Source organism: Aethalodelphis obliquidens, unplaced genomic scaffold (assembly GCF_003676395.1).
Source record: "Aethalodelphis obliquidens isolate GAN/ISIS:26980383/991018 unplaced genomic scaffold, ASM367639v1 scaffold59, whole genome shotgun sequence".
NCBI lineage: Eukaryota > Metazoa > Chordata > Mammalia > Artiodactyla > Delphinidae > Aethalodelphis > Aethalodelphis obliquidens.
Genome location: NW_020838003.1, coordinates 10,349,672 through 10,367,948, shown reverse-complemented (window position 1 = coordinate 10,367,948; position 18,277 = coordinate 10,349,672). Strand labels below are relative to the sequence as shown.

At 38.3% G+C, this 18,277-nt stretch overlaps 1 protein-coding gene across 7 annotated transcripts in view; it reads left to right on the top strand.

The window, feature by feature from the left end:
• Window positions 1-144: 144 nt before the first annotated feature.
• SEC31A (SEC31 homolog A, COPII component) overlaps window positions 145-18,277 on the top strand; it is a 74,324-nt gene continuing 56,191 nt past the window's right edge. Inside the window, exons 1-3 of one of the 7 annotated variants that reach the window (XM_027087506.1) lie at window positions 145-267; window positions 734-1,310; window positions 2,954-5,581. The gene's annotated coding sequence lies outside the window, so the exon portion shown is untranslated. Of the gene's footprint in view, window positions 268-568; window positions 1,311-1,923; window positions 5,582-10,287; window positions 10,397-10,539; window positions 10,724-18,277 lie in introns of those variants that run through there. The other 6 variants (XM_027087507.1, XM_027087509.1, XM_027087508.1 and 3 more) reach the window with 6 other exon arrangements.

The following is an 18,277-nucleotide window of genomic DNA, read 5'->3' as shown; positions in this document are numbered from 1 at the left end:
CGGCAGTCTCTGTGGCCAATCACAGACCACGTCGTGTCGCAGCAGCCAATCGGAAAGGCCAGGGGCATTAAGACGCGCATTGGGCCGCCCCTCCCCGCTTATTGGAGGGTGGTTACTGGATTTAGCTGGCGTGGGCTCCTTTTCGTCCGTGCTCTCTGGTTAAATCCAGTGCCATCGCGCTTCTTGTGAGTCCCAGCGAGAGAATGCGAAGGGGAGAGGCAGGACCAAAGTTGAGGCGAATCCAGTGGCATGCCGATGGGTCTCCAGGTGCGAGCTCTGAAAGTGACGGGAGGATGTGACGGGAGGGACAGGAGGGAGAGGGGTAAACGCAGCGCCTTAGAAATATTGAAGACAAAATTGGACCCCGAATAAATGATTTACTGGGAGGCATGTCATTTCCTTGCATTTTATTTTCTTATAAATTTATTTATTTATTTTTGGCTGCATTGGGTCTTAGTTGCTGCGCGCAGGCTTTCTCTAGTTGCAGAGGGTGGGGGGCTACTCTTCCTTGCAGAGCGCGGGCTCTAGGTGCGTGGGCTTCAGTAGCTGTGGCGCACGGGCTTAGCTGCTCCAGGGCATGTGGGATCTTCCCGGACCAGGGCTCAAACCCATGTCTCCTGTATTGGCAGGTGGATTCTTAACCACTGTGCCACCAGGGAAGCCCCTTGCCTTTTATTTTGTAGTTCTCTGATGCAGAGATAATGTAGGGGCTATTGATATGGTTGACTGTTAGGTATGTGACCTCAGAGGAGCTTGAATGAGAATGTAATACCAAGATAAGTCGACTTTCAATTCAACTGACTCTTTCCTGCAAGATCCTTTGCCGCAATGGGGGAATTAAGAAGGGAATAAGGTAAGAAGGTCCTCAGGGTTTGGGGGTAAGCGCACGGTCTAGTTTGGACTCATCAATAGCAGTGCTAGGAGGGGCAGGAGAGAGGGCCAATGAAATGGTTTTGGTTGGGGTGTGGGGCATCCTGGATAGCTTTCAGGGTGAGAAGATCTTAGAACTATGTCTTCGTTAAGCTCTTTATGTTTACAGTATAAGATTTAAGTTTTCATAGAGGAAACAAAATGGGGCCAAGGTAGGACATAGTTTTTATTTTGTATCTTTGAAGAGGTCCTTAGTATATATTATGTGGCATCTTTCCTGCTTAACTGTAGAGGCCTATTTTAGGAAACAGAAATGTTCCTAACTTTTTTGTTTCTATCTCCAGCTGGCAAGAATGAGTCAGACATTTCCAAGCAAGATTGTTTTTTTTTCCCTTTTTGTTTACTTTATCCAGACTCTAGCCAAAAAGATTCATCTCGAGGTATTACTTATTCACGATTGCTTTCCATTATAATATGCTTATATCTTATTTGAATGAAATTAACATAGCTTTTGCTTATGTAGTTTTGTTAAAAATCACAAGGTCTAAGGATAGTACATGAATGGGGGAAATTGGTTCATGGGGGATGTACTTAACTTGGCTGTAAGATGTGCAAAGGGTAGGACCTGGATTTAAATCACTGTCAGCTGGTTAGACTATTAGAAGCTTTTTTAGCACTCAACCAATTAAATCCTGAATAAGGGTTAATAGAAATAAATAAGTTTTCAATTAAAAATTGGTTGCCTTATTTTTTTTGGCAAGAGTTTTATTGAGATATAATGCATATGCCATACAATTAAGCCATTTAAAGTGCACAATTCGATGGGTCTTAGTGTATCATGAATTGTGCCACCATCACCACAATCAATTTTAGAACATTTTCATCACCCCAGAAAGAGACTCCCTTTTCATTAGCAGTCACTGCTTACATTTTCCCTCCCCCAGTCCCTGGAAACCACTAATCTTCGTCTGTGTAGATTTGCCTATTCTGGATATTTCATATAAATGGAATCAGAAATTAGTCTTTTGTGACTGGCTTCTTTCACTTGGAATATTTTTAAGGTTTATTTATGTTGTAGTACCAGTACTTCATTTCTTTTTATTGCCAAAAAATATACCATTATATGAATATATACCACATTTTATGTGTCCATTCAGGTTGTTTTCCTTCGGGGGCTGTTACAAATAATGCTGCCATGAACAGTAGTGTACGAGTTTGTGTCGGGGCATGTGTTTTCATTCCTCTTGAGTATATGCCTAAGGGTGGAATTGCTGGGTCATATGCTAACTCATGTTTAACTTTTTGAGGAAATGCCAGACCTTTTCCAAAGTGGCTGCCATTTTACATTCCCACGAGCCATGGGCGAGGGTTCCAGTTTCTCCACATTCTCATGGGTGTGAAGTGGTATCATTGTGGTGGTTGCCCTTTTTTAAGGACTCAAAGTTTGTAAGAAACTTGCTAGAGGATGCTCCTTGAGTGCAGAGACAATGTCTGAGGTGAATTTGTGTTTTCAGTCCCTGGCGCGCAAATAGATACGTGTGTTTCTGCTGCATTGTTTCCTGATAATATGACTCACACATTATTCTGACAATATTCTTCTAATTATTAATTACAGATGAATTACAGAAAACTGCTATGTTGCAGAACTGATTTACTTAAATGTAGACCTGCTAAATGAAAATAACCCACTTACTTTACAGAAGCCACAAGGGGTCACTGCTCTTGGTATTCTTAGTGTACTTTTGGATAGGGAAGTATGCAGTCCCTTATAAATGGAATCATTGATTTTGAGTTGTATTTATGTATTTTTACATTTGCTTATAAGTTTTACATGCTTTTTGTTGCTATTTTTTATTGTTTTACTGGTGACATTGAAGTTCTCGATTTAATCATTTGATTACATCTTTGCTTCCTTTGATAACTTCATATCCAATGATTAAACCTTTTTTACTGCTGTTCACATAATGAACTGTTGTGATTACTGCATATGTAAATGAGGATATGTCAGCTGTATTAAAGATGTTATTTGTCAAAAGCATTGACCAGTGCAGAAAATAATTTAAAATAAAATATCTCTTTTCAGGAATTATATTCTTGGAGATGTTGGGAAAAGATTCCTGGGTCTTGGAAGATAATTACTAGAAATATGCAGGGGAGGTAGTATATCTTTCTTTTTTTAATGTATTAAGTATTCCTGGAACAAAAGCAGTGAATTGGAAGGGGAGGATTGTCCAAGTAAAAAATGGATTTATAAAGCCTTGAGTGAAATCTAATTTTCTGTTTTATGGTATAGAATCTCATTAATTGGTTACTTGGGGGAAAAAATAGTAACAGCTAATGCTTATTGAGTGGTTACATGTAAGACATTGTACTAAGTGTATTATACATACAGTTTTTTGTTTTTGTTTTAAACACTTATTTCTCTCAACAACCCTATGAAAGTAAATAGACTTTTTGCCTTCTAGGATTGGTATCATTCTTATTGAATACCTACCTTTTTGTCAGATTTTTAGCTAGTTTTACATTTATTTGTCATCTTGATATAATAAAATGTATTTCTAGTGACTGACATATTCTTGCTGAATTTTTCATCCTTTTAATTCTCTGGGGTTTTTTCTGCTTCAGAAAGCCTTGGGGTCTTGAAATTATTGGTGATTAAATATAAAGACAGTTCTGAACCTGGTCCTTTCCCAAGAATTTTAGACCTTTAGAGCTAATTTATAAGTTGTGCGTTTTAGTTTTTGGATATGGATTGTGACCTTCTGTGTTAGTTGTTTATTGCTGTGTAACAAATTACTCAATATTTGGCAGTTTAAAACAACAAACACTTACGGAACATTGGGGAGAGGAGGTAGAAGAGAGACAGCAGCTTCCAAACTGTCTCATTTGGCAAGCCTGTGTTCCCTGATGGCTGTTGGCTAAGGGCTTCAGTTCTTCTTCATCATGTGAACCTCTCCATGGGCTGCCTGAGTGTCTTTACCGCATGATAGCTGGCTTTCGGACACTCGTCCAAGAGAGAAAAGCCAAGATAGAAGGTTGTCTTTCAATAGTCTTGAAAGTGACAAAACACCAACAGGACCCTATCCTGTTGGTCCTGGTATGGTATAGATGGGCACTATACAAAGGTGTGACTGCTAAGAGGTGTAGGATCATTGGAGACCATCTTGGAGGTTGACTGCCACACTTTAGTTAAATACTTTTTTTAAAAAACTGTTTCAGTTTATTAAATCAAGAGATTTAATCTTTGACCCTCAAGTCAGATGAAGTATGAGAGCATATGATCCAAATGAGTGCTCTCTTTGCTATGGTGCATGGTTTCTTTCTCGCCTATGTATATATAAACTACTTAAGTGGTGCTACATTCATTTTGGAAAATTTCTAAGGAGTTTATAAGAAAGTTCAGGGCTACCCTGATGGTGCAGTGGTTGTGAGTCCGCCTGCCGATGCAGGGGACACGGGTTCATGCCCCGGTCCGGGAAGATCCCACATGCCGCAGAGCGGCTAGGCCTGTGAGCCATGGCCTCTGAGCCTGCGTGTCCGGAGCCAAAGAAGAAAAGAAAGTTCAGTTTATAGTCAGAATCTTCTGCCTTCATTAAATATTGTTTTTCTCGGACCCATTTCCCCTCTCCCAATTCCTCCTAGGTGGAGGCGGTTAGAGAAGCTGGTGGCACTAGACTATAGATAGAAATTGTGTGTCCCCTTCCTCTATTATTTTGCTTGGGGTTCAGATTGACTTGGAGGAGTTGACAAACCCTTAATGTTTAGAGTTTTTCAAGGAATGTAGTCCAGTTACTTATAGGCAGTTACACAAATATTTGACATAGGATGGAGTAAAGATAGAAATATGCAGCAGCAGACTTAGAGCAGTTTGCCCTTTTCCCCAAAAGCTTGATTTTTATCCAATAGGGTGAGTATACTTTCTTTTCTTTCTGCTACTTTCTCCCCCACCATGGGCTCTGTCCCTCTTAGTGAGCAAAACAGACTTTGTCAAGAAGTCAGAATGTTCCAAATTGGCAGAATTCTAATTAGTTCCTGAGATTTGTAATCTTTTGAGTCTTTTCCCATTATTACTGCTTAAAAGTTCTTTGTTAACAGAGACGACTTTCCCCCTTTTCCTTTAAAGCTTTAGTGCTTCTGATCATTGGAAACCTTGTCTGATAACAAAAACATTACATATAAAGCAAGGCATAACCAGTTTGGGAATGTATTAAGGTATAGTTACCCTTCCCATATCAGGCTTGATCTTGAGAAGACGACACCTCCAAGTTAGCATAAGGTAACCTGTGCAAAGTAGGTTGATATGCTTGAAATTATCTTTGTTATGGGTTTTTTCCAATCATAGTAAAATTGGAGGTCTTATCTGTTATATGTGAGAGAATTTAAAACTATAGAAATGTGCATTTATTACGTATTTTTTAAAAGGAGCTAAGCAATAAAAACTTTAAGGCTAGAGCTTAAGTTGAAAATAAGAAGAAAGTATAAATGTCCAATGATTAAACTTTTCCACTGCTGTTCACATCATGATTTGTTGTGATTAATGTATGTGGATGAGGACATAATGAAAAAAAATCATGAGGCTTATAGATAAAATGTGGTTTTTGTACATTGACTTGCCTGTAAATGTTTTTCATTTTAGGAATAAAATTGAAGGGTGTTTTTCTTAGAGAACACCATTTGTCCTATTTATCAGGAATTCGAAGACTTCTATAAGGTAAGAGGTTTATAAACTTTTCAGTTTTGACAAAAGAAGACAAAAAATCAAATCTGAGCAAAAAATTGGATATTGTATTCATTATATATTGAGCATAATGTAGATATCATATTCAATTAAAATTTTTCCTTATTTTTTCAGCTTTCGAAGATAACAAATACTATTTCAAAAATAATATAATTTTCCAAATCAATAGATTTAATACAGCATAGGCAGTTGGGTGGGTGGGGGGTAGGACTTTTAACCTTGACAGTCATCTTTTCTTAAAAATAATACAATTCTTTCAGGCCCTGAATTAGAGATCATATGTTCTGGGATTTAAATTTGCTGAATTATTGGATATTCTGTACATAATTGTTTGGTGTGCCAGTGGATGACCATCCTATAACTTTAGCTTTCTTCAAGAATAACAGATAGGCCAGTGGTCAGAAGCTAAGAATCTCAAATCTAATACCAGATTAATCTGTCATTAATCAGGCGTGTAATCTTGGGGTGTTTTTCAAATTGGAGGAATATAAAGCGGGAAAATTTTTGTGAATACTCAATGTTGATTTAAGTTAATTTTCTATTTCTTAAAGTTGATATAAACTTTGTTTATTGCCCTTAATGAAAAGATTTACAAAATAAATGCATTCGAAAACAAAATGTAAACATTAACGGGGTGGATGCTACTGTTTTGCAGAAGTAAACATAGTACTGGCTGCTATCCAGTAAATTTTGTGCCTTGTGCCTTGTGATGATTGTAAAGTTTTACAATCTGGACAGCAGTATGGTTGTCCAGAACTTTACTCTTTTGCAGACCTAAAGATTATTGAAATGAGGGAAGGGGGCCTAAATTCACAAAAGGATGTCTTTGGACTGTCTGCAAATCCTTATTTGAAGAATTCTATATTATATTACTTCCAAACATTCTTCTAGCTCCAATGAGTAATTCAGAGTCTTGGAATTAACATTCTTTTGAGAAAAACTGAAGTTTTTATTTGATCTAGGATTTGGCTTGGCTAAATTGGGTTAAAAGTTGACTGTTTTGGGCTTCCCTGGTGGCGCAGTGGTTGAGAGTCCGCCTGCCGATGCAGAGGACACTGGTTCGTGCCCCGGTCCTGGAAGATCCCACATGCCGCGGAGCGGCTGGGCCCGTGAGCCATGGCCGCTGGGCCTGCGTGTCCGGAGCCTGTGCTCCACGGCGGGAGAGGCCACAACAGTGAGAGGCCCGCGTACCACAAAAAAAAAAAAAAAGTTGACTGTTTTGTTAACTACCAATACAAGTTTTTCTTTTTAGATACAGGTAGTCCTTACTTTGCACCATTTCACCATGCGTGAATATCAGTTTTCACAATGTAGTTAAACAACAGCTGTCCCACAACAACACAGCTGAACTTTTAGTTGTCACAGTATTAACTGAATTATTGCATAAACTTTGCTACTGGCTCTTTATTGCAAAATCATTATGCAAAGATGTGCATCATGAACAGTAGCAGTTACATGACTTCTTTCAAAGTCTTGGTGATTGGTCACTGAACATCTATTAGTTACACACAGATAGTAAAGCATATACTTGTGTTGCCTCCTTGTCTCCTAGGGATAAACCCATGTGAGATTTTGCAAAAATAGAAAATCAGAAGACGGAATTGGTCAACAAATATGACAGAATAGCAAAGAAATGAAAAGTGATAATACTGGAAGTGAAATTAGATGTGGTTAGATTTGAAAATGGCCACAGCAAAGCAAAGATAGGATGAGACCTAGGCCTACATGAAGCTACAGTACAAGCCACATTTTAAAAGTCTGATGAATACAAAAACAATGTAAAGTTGCTTCAACATCTTTTCGTTTAAATTGTACTAGGAACAGAAAGCCGCTGATGGTTGAAATGGAGCATTTACTTCTTTGGATTGAGGACTGTAATCAAAAACAAATCCCAGTCAGTTTGGCATTGAAGTTAGTTGCTGCATTGAAGGAAAATGGTAATTACAAGGACATCTGTTTACTGCCAGTGAAGGCTGGTTTCATTGTTTCAGAAGTCAACATGAATTGATTAATGTTAAGCTACCTGGTGAAGCTACAAGCTCAGATAAGGATGCTACTGTGAAATTTGCACTCAAGATTCCAAGAATTACAGGCAGTCCTTGCTTTGCACAGTAGTGAGAGACTGTACTATGCAAAAAACTGCAGGATTTGGATGGGATGTAAATGGAGTTAGAAGATAAAGATGATCCTGGGAATGTTGACACTGGTGCCATTCAAGAAATAGTTCTAGATATGCAGGAGGCAGAACGTAGTGAAGGCAAATATAAAGTTTTACGTGAGTAAAGCAGTTGTAAAGGATGAACGTGTCTCAGAAGTCATGCTGTTGAAAAACTTCACATTGAAGGAACTTTCAGAGATGTTTCATGACATTGACGGCACAAAGGATAAAATTTTGGAAGCTGATTCAAACTTAGAAAGGAGTATGACAGTTTGCCAAGGCAGAGATAAGATGCACACTCCATGTTATAAGTCATATAATGTGAAGAAAGCAAGCACTTTTCAAACTACTTGATACATTTTTTATAAAGAAATAAAACATTATAATTTTCAGTGTTTCTAGTGGTTTGTTTTGGGGTTTTGTTTGTTTGGGGGGGTTGTTCGGTTTTGGGGTTTTTGGGTTTTTTTGTTTTTTGGCTGCGCTGCGTGGCTTGTTGGACCTCAGTTCCCCTACCAGGGATTCAGTCCGAGCTCCAGCAGTGAAAGCGCCAAGTCCTAACCGCTGGACCGCCAGGGAATTCCCAATGTTTCTAGTGTTTTAAATATTAATTTTACTATATTACATTTATAACCAACACCAGAGGGTTTTTAATGTTTTGGCAAATTTTAAGGTTACAGAATAATCATAGATTGTTAATCCCATAGATTAAGACTTTGCAGAGTTTCAGCTTGCATAGTCAAAGCCAGAACCGCCTGCATTTAAAACAAGCTAAGGAGTCTTTGTATTCAACCAGATATAAATACATCAAGTTGAGAAACCACTATATTTTAGCCTTATAACCATATATATTATAATTGACATTTTTCACATTGTCTTTGTATGCTACTACATCAAGTCTTTGAAATAAAAATTTATAATACTAAATGTCTCATTTGGACTTTGAGCATTAATCCATTTGTAGGTAAAATCCTGTCTAATAGAATAGGGGTTGGCAAACTTTACTGTAAACGGCCATATAGTAAATATTTTAGGCTTTGCGGGCCATATAGTCTCTAGCAAATACTCGTTTGCCTTTGTAGCACCAAAAACAGCCATAGACAATAACAAACCATTTAGCATGGCTCTGTTCTAGTAAAACTTTGTGGATACAAAAATTTGAATTTCATGTAATTTTCTCATGAAACATTTTTCTTTTGCCATTCTTAGCTCACAAGGGTCTATAAAAAGGGGGTTCCGGGGTGGAGAGGTTTGCAGTTTGATTTATGCAATAGGGACATGTAATTGAACTGTACGATTGTATACCAAAGAATGTAACCACTGCTTGCATCATTGAGTTTTGAGAAAGTTGTTCTTATGAATACTTTTCCATACCATTGCACACTTACAGGTAGTAGGGTGGGGGATCTTTGGGGAATGGGGCAGTAGGAAATTCAATGTTTCTTTTCACTTGACTCAAATGATGGTCCCACTTTTAAGTCAGGGATTTTTACTGACACCTTTTTAGGTAAACTAGTCCTTGCAGCGGTAAGTAAAAATGGAAGGCTTTTTAGAATTCTAGAAATTAGCAACTCTATCCTAAGACTCTTGAGCAGGTCTACTACAGCCCTACATAAATAAATTTGCTTTTTAAACGGAACCAGAAGTATAAAACGCTAAAAGGGTGTTGGAAGGAGCAGTGAGTACAAATGTGCCTACTGTCTTAAATAAGAGTGTTTGCTATATTTTGCTTTGTGTGTGCAAAAAAGAGATACTACTTCCAGTGAAGGTGTTTAGAAAAGACCCTTGACTGGTGTAATGGGAAGGGAACTATACAGGTTCTGTACTTTAGCAAGTGATTTTCCTCTGGCTTTGTTCGCTGTGAAATAATTCCTCCGTAAACTAGAAACAACATCCAGGCAACGCACTAATTAGATGCCAGGCTCTGGTGAAACTAGTATAGTTACAGTGACTGAAGGCAAATGCTAACATCTCAAATAGTACCGCAGGATACTAACTGGAATACCTTATTTACCCCAGTATGCCTCTTTAGAGTAACAAATCAAGTACGTCCACAACAGCCTTTGGGTATAAACAGATCCGTTTGGTTTTAAAGAAGTCTCAGTAAGCAATGCCGTAGAACCAAGTAAGCAATTTTAAGAGCCCAGTCACAGTTACAGTTGTTGCAATAAGGCCCTTGCAGCCCGATTTTCGGTGGCTGGTCGCGTTGGCAGTGCCGCGGGGGCTGCTGACGTTTCACAGGACCAGTGCTACGTGGCGTTCCTGTGGGCCGGGGCCCTTCCGCTAGGCAGCTACGCCCAGCAGGATTTTTCTTTTTCGCGTCGTCCTGGCCGCCACCACACGCCACCTCCGAGAACCGATCCTTAACCTCACGGGGGCGCGCACGGCGCGGGAGCGAGCCCCCTCCTCCACCATCGCTCCCGGAAGTGCCGTGGCCGGCCGCGCGCCGGGGCGGGCGGGGCAAGGCGTCGCTCCCGGAAACGTCGGACAGCCGGCTGGGCGGGGTTGCGACTGCCACGTTGGAGCGGAACGTGGAGGTGGCCCTGGGCAGGAGGAGGGGCGGTGGCGAATGCTGGGAGAGTCCGACGAGCGCGGCGCTACTGTAGGAACTGGTCGCCGGGGGTCCCCGCCAGGTGTGTCCGCCTGTCCCCTTCTTTCCTCTTTGAGGGCCCTGGCCCTTCAGGGAGAGCCTGGGCCAACGCTGGTATCCCGGCCTCGGTCTCCGCTGGTCGCCGCCAGCCTGCGGCCCGGCCTCTGGTGGAGGCGCGCCCGGGTCTTCGTTTCGGGCCCGGCGGGTCAACGCCTGGCGTCACGGCTGCTTTGGAGATCGCCCTGTCCGCATCCGCCGACGTTTCCACTGCTGAGCAGAGGCGCCGCTGAGACTTGCGACAGGGTGTCCTGCCGGCGCCCGTAGCTGGCGTCTGAGGTTAGGAGACCTTCAGATCCTTGTGCACAAAGAGGTGCGGTCCCCAAGGGCGAGGGAAGGAAACAAACCTCAGGATTACTTTGGTTGACTTTAGTTTGGTTGGGATTTTTTGTTGCTATTTGAACTGTTGCCAGATTTAAAGGTTCGTGGGTTTTAACTATATAGGCTGTTGTCATTTAACCAGGATTGGATTATTTTAAGGGCAGTAGTCGCCGGTCGCAGCCTATACCTCGAAGGAAGTATCATTGAGTGTTGTATGTTTTTGCTAATAAGTTACTATTATACGAGGTTAAATTACGGGGCAGGTGTAAAATAAATCAAAATATTGCCTGGGCTTACGAGCATTATAAACTTTTCCGTGAGCGCAAGGAACTAATTTTACCTAGGTCATTCTGAAGTTGCATTGATGGTGACAAATCCTTCCTCCTAAACTGTCTTTCTAACCACAGAAAACTGAAATTTGATTGTCTTTGTGGGCAACTGTAACTCTATTTAATCAATAATTATGAGCCTCGTCCTTGTTTCTTGCTGTCTTAAGTTTTCTGAACATAACGATTGTTCTAGAGTTGGCTAAAGTTTACTTACCTTTTCTTAGTGGTTCTTCTGTGCTCCTGGTTTCTCATTGTCCCTTAATTACAGTTCTGGGAAAGTTTCGTAGACTCTAAGAACTTTTGGATAAGTTGAACTGTTTTGTTGTTGTGAATTTCTGTTACACACATCTAAGTTTACTTAGGAAATGTGAGATTTTGAGTGGATTTACAGTTATATTTCTTAATTGTATATAAGCAAGTTCTTTTCTGAAACTAATAGCATAAGAACGGAAAGAAATTTTTGTAGACTGTAAAGAGCAATGATTCTCAACCTTTTGGGATTCCACTCTTTTAAGGATCTGATGAAACCATTGGATCATCTTCCTAAACAAATGCACATATACACACGGATAGGATTTTCTGTATATTTTCATGAGGTTTACAAATCCCAAATTAAAGATTCTTGTAAGTTGATATTATTAAATTGATTTTTCAATTGTCTTTAGAAGTGTTGTCATTCTTAAATAAGTTAATTTCAGCTCAGAAAGTTTTGTTTATTAAGACTGCAGATAAGCGTGACACCATTTAGTTCAGTTTTGTTTATTAAGACTGCAGATAAGTGTGACTCCATTTAGTTCACCAATGCACAGTTGCTTCTTTGATTTGGTTTTTGTTGAGTGAGATGAGCGTAGAACATCAATAACATTAAACAAATTCTCTAGAACAAATGTGCCCATCCATAATGAGGTATTTTGCCCACACAAGATGGATTTTTACTAAAGACAGTGGCAGCTAGGGATTGTATTCCTGGTTTGGGAGTCAGAGTTTCCAGTTCTGTTACCTCTTGCACTTTTTACTTTCTGGTTTAGGTCAGCTCTATATGTAGCTTTGTAAGGTTGGTGTTTTTTTAGAGAATAGTACTGTTGGGTTTTAGTGTTGCTTCACAAAATTAGCGTTTAGAAAATGCAGAAAGAAAAAAGTTTTCACTTAACTGCACACAATTGCTGTGGAGACAAACTGGATGAATAAATAAAAGTTTTCTGGATCATATATTTTCTTCAGTAGATGTATTCTTTTGAAGATTCACTGGGGTAAACATTTTAAATTGTGACTTTTGTATTAGCTGCCATTTACAAGCATTGATTGACCAGGTGCCAGGGACTGTTCTCTGTGAATTCTCACAACAAACCTATGGTGTACTTTTATTACAGTTATTTTACCAAATGGTTAGCCATGACACACATAGATAAAGTTACATACTTAAAGTCAGAGCTAGGACATGGTGAAGCTGGGATTTAAACCAAGGATGTCGGCTCCAGTCTCCATACTTTTAACTGCTGTGCTATAGATGTTGTCTTATAGGGGGTATATGTAAACAAACCATTGTCCTCACAATTTTCTTTTAATATTTTCACAACTATGTTCTGTGTAAAATAGTCTTGAATGAAACAAATCTACATAGCATGAATTCTAATCACATACAATATTGAAAAAAATTACACAAAGTTTTCAAAGCAAGTCTCACTTGGGAAATACACGTTTTAATCTAAGACTTCTTTCTTCATATTTTCAAGAAAACTAGTTACAACTAAGTGGTCATTTTTAAGAGGAAATACACATGTATCTAGATGAAGCTGTATTTCCATAGTATTCTTAATAGTTTTGAGAATGATATGTAGTTTATGGTATTCTTGTCTAATTAGATTCAGACCGCTTAATGTAGTTCTAGGCTATTTGCAGTAGAGTGATTTGATGTTTTTTTAAACAATGGTATTTAAGCCTTATGTTCAGTACAGGTTCATAAGTGGAACTGCTTCTGGTGGAACATTGAGTACTAAGGCCAAGAAATAGACTTTATAAATGCTTTGAATTCCTACTTAACCATTTTATGTTCTTGTGAATTTGTCTCTCTCTCTCTCAGTAAATGTTACACATTAACTAAGTGTTCATGAATTCAGTAGCCCTTGTTGTATCTTTACTCCTAAAGATACTGTAATTATATTCAATTTGGTTTTTAAAAAACTTTATATATATGTAGCTATTTTGTTTTCACTTTTAGAAATTATTCTAAAGGCACTTTAGTACTTTCCCCTATTTTTTAAATAAGTTAAGTTTTAAACAGTGAAGAATTTAAAAATTAAATATTTTACTTGAAATTGGTCTTTCTAGCTCATCAGTCTTTTTGTATTCCCATAAATACAGACATTCAAAATCAATCAAGCAAAACTATGTATCTCAGTCTGTGCTAAGCAATTTTGAGTCCGAAAAGGGTAAAAGCTGTAACACTTGATTGAAAAAATGACAGTGTTTGTCGATTTGGTGAGACAAGATGACATATAAAACAGTTGGTAAAACAGGCGATGGGAAAATATGTACTAATAGAATGTTAAAAAGTTTTATTAAGATAAATAAGAGACTTTATTGTAAGACACTTGAAGTGTGGTACAGACTAATGTAAAGAGTTAAGAGACTATTTAGATCAGTGTGGATTGGACCAGTAGGGCAGATTTCATGAAGGACCTGGGATTTGAACTTATTATTAAAGACAATTGGCTGAGAAGAAAAAGAGGGCATTTCATATAAAGAAAATAGGCCTCTTTTTCATTTCTTAGAAAATTGGGATTTTTTTTTTCCTTTTTTTCTTCACAATAATCTTAGGAGACTAGATGTGCAGTTTCCTTGATTAATCTCATGATAGTAATAATCTTTAAAGTAGTTAGCATATTAAAACACATTTTAGGGCTTCCCTGGTGGTGCAGTGGTTGAGAGTCCGCCTGCCGATGCAGGGCACACGGGTTCGTGCCCCGGTCCGGGAAGATCCCACATGACGCGGAGCGGCTGGGCCTGTGAGCCATGGCTGCTGAGCCTGCGCGTCCGGAGCCTGTGCTCTGCAACGGCAGAGGCCACAACAGTGAGAGGCCCGCGTACCGCAAAAAACAAAACAAAACAAAAAAAAACACATTTTAATTTGTGTTTGGACCTCTGTAAAATACATTATCTCATTTCAACCTCACAATATCCCCTAAGGTAATCATTCTTAACCCCATCTTACAAAGGTAAGTAGGAATTGGGGCTCAGAGAGGTCAAAAGATGTGTTGACGGTGTCAAAAGTAACAGACCCAGTATTCAAGTTGAGGATTAACTCCAGAGGCCCTGCCTCTAAGCTATGTAGTTCAACCTTCTATCCACTTTGCCTAAACTAGGCTGTTTCTAAAATACATGTCTTCTTCCCTTAATTTCATCATGCATTGTAGTTTCTTTGCCATTCATTATTTCTCCTAAATGTTAATATTTCTTCTATGATTAAAATTGAATACTTGAGCTTGTTGTAATAACAAGTAAGAGCTTGGACTCTGGAGCTAAACTTCTGAGTTCAAATCTTGGCTCTGCCCCTTGCTAGTGTGTTCAAATTATTTAATCTTTCTGTGCCTTCATTTTATTATCTGTAAAATGTTCATCAAGTATAAACAATTTGGACATGTAAGACTCAGGGCATGTTTTTAGTCTAAGGCCCTCTTAAGGAAACTGTTAGAGGATGAACTTCATCCTCCAGAGATGAGTAAGAAAACTGGCTAGAGTACTGTTGGAGAACATTGAGTATATTTAACTACAATAGACCTGAGGCTAAAACAAAAGTAGGAATAAGGAAGAAAGAATAAAATGTACATGTTAAATACCTGATGATGTAGGAATTGGTCATAAAAGTAAAAAATTAAGAGAACTGGGAAGTAAGAAGAAAATTGGATGTAGAATAAGTTTGTGGATTGCCTAATCTATAATGGCTAGGAGTCAAAGAACATTATTTAAAGCTGACAAATCAGTTAGTAGAAGTATAAGCATATTTAGCAGTACAAAGGTAAACACTGAGAAAGATAATACTGTGATTATAACTGTGTGATGCAAGAGAGGCAGTAAGATTATATAAGCTAATTTTGTTAGTGCTCATAGTAGTTAACTGTGTAAAGAAATAGAGGATTAATAGTACTAAGTGAAATTATTTAAAATTATAGTAACAAAGATGGAACCAGAAACATATACTAGAACAAAAATACAAATCACTCTAATTATCAAAAAAATTAAAAATACACAAAAATAGATAACAGTGAAAGACATTTTTTAACATTATAAAACCAAACATAGCAGACTATGATAGAAATGAGAGTAACCATTTTTGTCATATCAGTAAGTTTTAAATACATTTATTAGCTAATCTATTAAAATTTTTTCAAATTGGATCACTAAGCAAAACCTGATTTTTTTTCACTGTATTCAAGATAGCCAGGGAAAACAAAATGGTTCAGAAGTTGAAAAGGCCAAAGAGCACACATAAAGGCAAATAAAAAGAAAGCTAGGCTATTGATCTCAATATGAGACAAAGTGAAATTCAGGCCCAAAGGCATTATTTAAGATGAAAAATATCCTGTAAAGCTAAAATATGTATTTGACAGTGAACATTTAGCATTGTGAATATCTGTCTACCTATGTATTCAATATGTAAATATGTAACTATGTACTGAATAACAAAGTAACTTTCATAAAGCAAGTTTTAGGAGATACCAGGAGAAATAGGCACAAATGCACTAGTAGCAGGATACTTTTAATTTGCTGTTCTTGATCCAGGACAGATCAAGTGGGGAAAAAAATAATAATAAGTATATAGAAGACTTAAACAATTAAGTCAGTAGGATAGACTTGATTAACATATATTGAACTCTGAAAACAGAGCACCCCTTCTTTTTAGGTCTTCTGGAACATTCACAAAAAACTTGCATAGGCCCCAAAGAAAACTTACATAAATTTCATAAAGAAGAAATAGTACAGAAAAATCACAATGCAGTAAAAATAAAGGCCCCTCCACTTGGATATTAAATTCAAACTGTTGTATCAATGGAGAATACAAATGGAAATTGTAAAATGGGTGATCATAATGATGAAAACACTAGTAATGTATAGGATCCAGTTAAAGCAGTGTGCAGAGAAAATTCAAAGCCTAAAGAAATAATAAAAATGGGTAAGTGAAGCATTTAACTAAAAAGTTAGAAAAAGAACAAAGTAAACCAAAAGAAGGTACAAGGAAGGAATTAATAAAAATAAATGCAGGGCTTCCCTGGTGGCGCAGTGGTTGAGAGTCCGCCTGCCGATGCAGGGGACACGGGTTCGTGCCCCGGTCCGGGAAGATCCCACATGCCGCAGCGCGGCTGGGCCCGTGAGCCATGGCCACTGAGCCTGCGCGTCAGGAGCCTGTGCTCCGCAACGGGAGAGACCACGGTAGTAAGAGGCTCGCATACCGCAAAAAAAAATAAATAAATTAAAAAAATAAAAAAAAATAAATGCAGAAATTAATGAATTCAAAAACAAGAAAAGTAGAATAAGTAAATCCAAAATTTGGCTGTTTGTAAATACTCAGTAAGCAAGTCAGTAGCTAAGTTAATTTTTAAAAGGAGGGTAGGGGAAAACAAAACACAAATATTCTTAATAAATAAGGACTAATCACCATACACAGCACAAATTAAAAGAATTATGGGGAACTTCTCTGGTGGTCCAGTGGTTAAGACTCTGAGCTCCCAATGCAGGGGGCCCGGGTTTCATCCCTGGTCAGGGAACTAGATCCCACATGCCACAACTAAAAAAAGATTCTGTGTGCCGCAACTACAGATCCCCCATGCTGCAACAAAGATCCCACATGCTGCAACTAAGACCCAGCACAGCCAAATAAATAAATATTAAAAAATAATAACATTGAATAAAAGAATCATGAGTCTACGTTTGAGTCTAAACAAATAAATTAGAAAATTGTAAAAAAAATAAAATAAAGGAATATCATAGGAAAATGTAATTTACAAAAAATGACCTTGAATAAAGAGAATTCAGGACTTCCCTGGTGGCGTAGAGTTTAAGAATCCGCCTGCCAATGCAAGGGACACGGGTTTGAGCCCTGGTCCGGGAAGATCCCACATGCCACAGAGCAGCTAAGCCTGTGTGCCCCAACTACTGAGCCTGCATGCCACAGCTACTGAAGCCTGCATGCCTAGAGCCCGTTCTCTGCAACAAGAGAAGCCACCGCAGTGAGAAGCTTGCGCACCACAAGGAAGAGTACCCCCCACTCGCCACAACTAGAGAAAGCCTGCGCACAGCAACGAAGACCCAATGCAGCCTAATTAATTAATTTTTTTAAATTTCAAATAGATCAATTATCCATAGAAGAAATAGAGAAAATTACCAAAGGAGTACTTTCCCCCAAAAAGCACCAGACCCAGATGTTTCACAGGAGAATTCTGTTAAATCTTTAAAGACCCAGTAATTCCAATGCTGTTTTTGAAAGTGTTCCAGAACATAGAAAAACTCCCACATTTGTTATGAAGCAAGTATAACTTTGATACCAAAACCTGACAAAGACTGTACAAAAGGAGAAAACTATCGATTGAATCTCACTTAAGGCTCTAGGAGTGAAACTTTTAAACAAACAAAATCTAGCAGCACAGTAGTAGAACAATACATCATGGTCAAGAGAAGTTTATTCAGCATATGAAAAGATGGTTCAATATTAGGAAATCTGTTAGTGTAATTTGTTTTATTGGTAGACCTAGGGAGAAAAATCATATGATCATCTCCAATTACCTAATGAAAAAGCATTTGACAAAATTCAACACCCAGTCTTTATGAATAGCATTCAGTAAAACAGTAATCATTGGCCATTTCCATATATATATATAGTACAGATATAAACGTGTGTATATATGTATATATACACACAAAAATATATGTATGTATATCTCAAATTCCAAAACCATGCTCAGTGGTGATACAATAGGCTTTCTCACTGAAGAACAAAACAAGACAAAAATACCGCTGTTATCACTACTCTTGAATATGGTACCATTAGTACTGGCTAGCTCACACAAGAGAAAGATATCAGAGGAATGACAATTTGAAATGAGGAAATAACTGTCACTGTTGGCACATGGTATGAGTGTATATGTGGAAAACCCAACAGAATCTACTGAAGCACTACTTCAAGAAGAGAATTCAGTAAGATAGCAGAATTAAAAATGAATGTA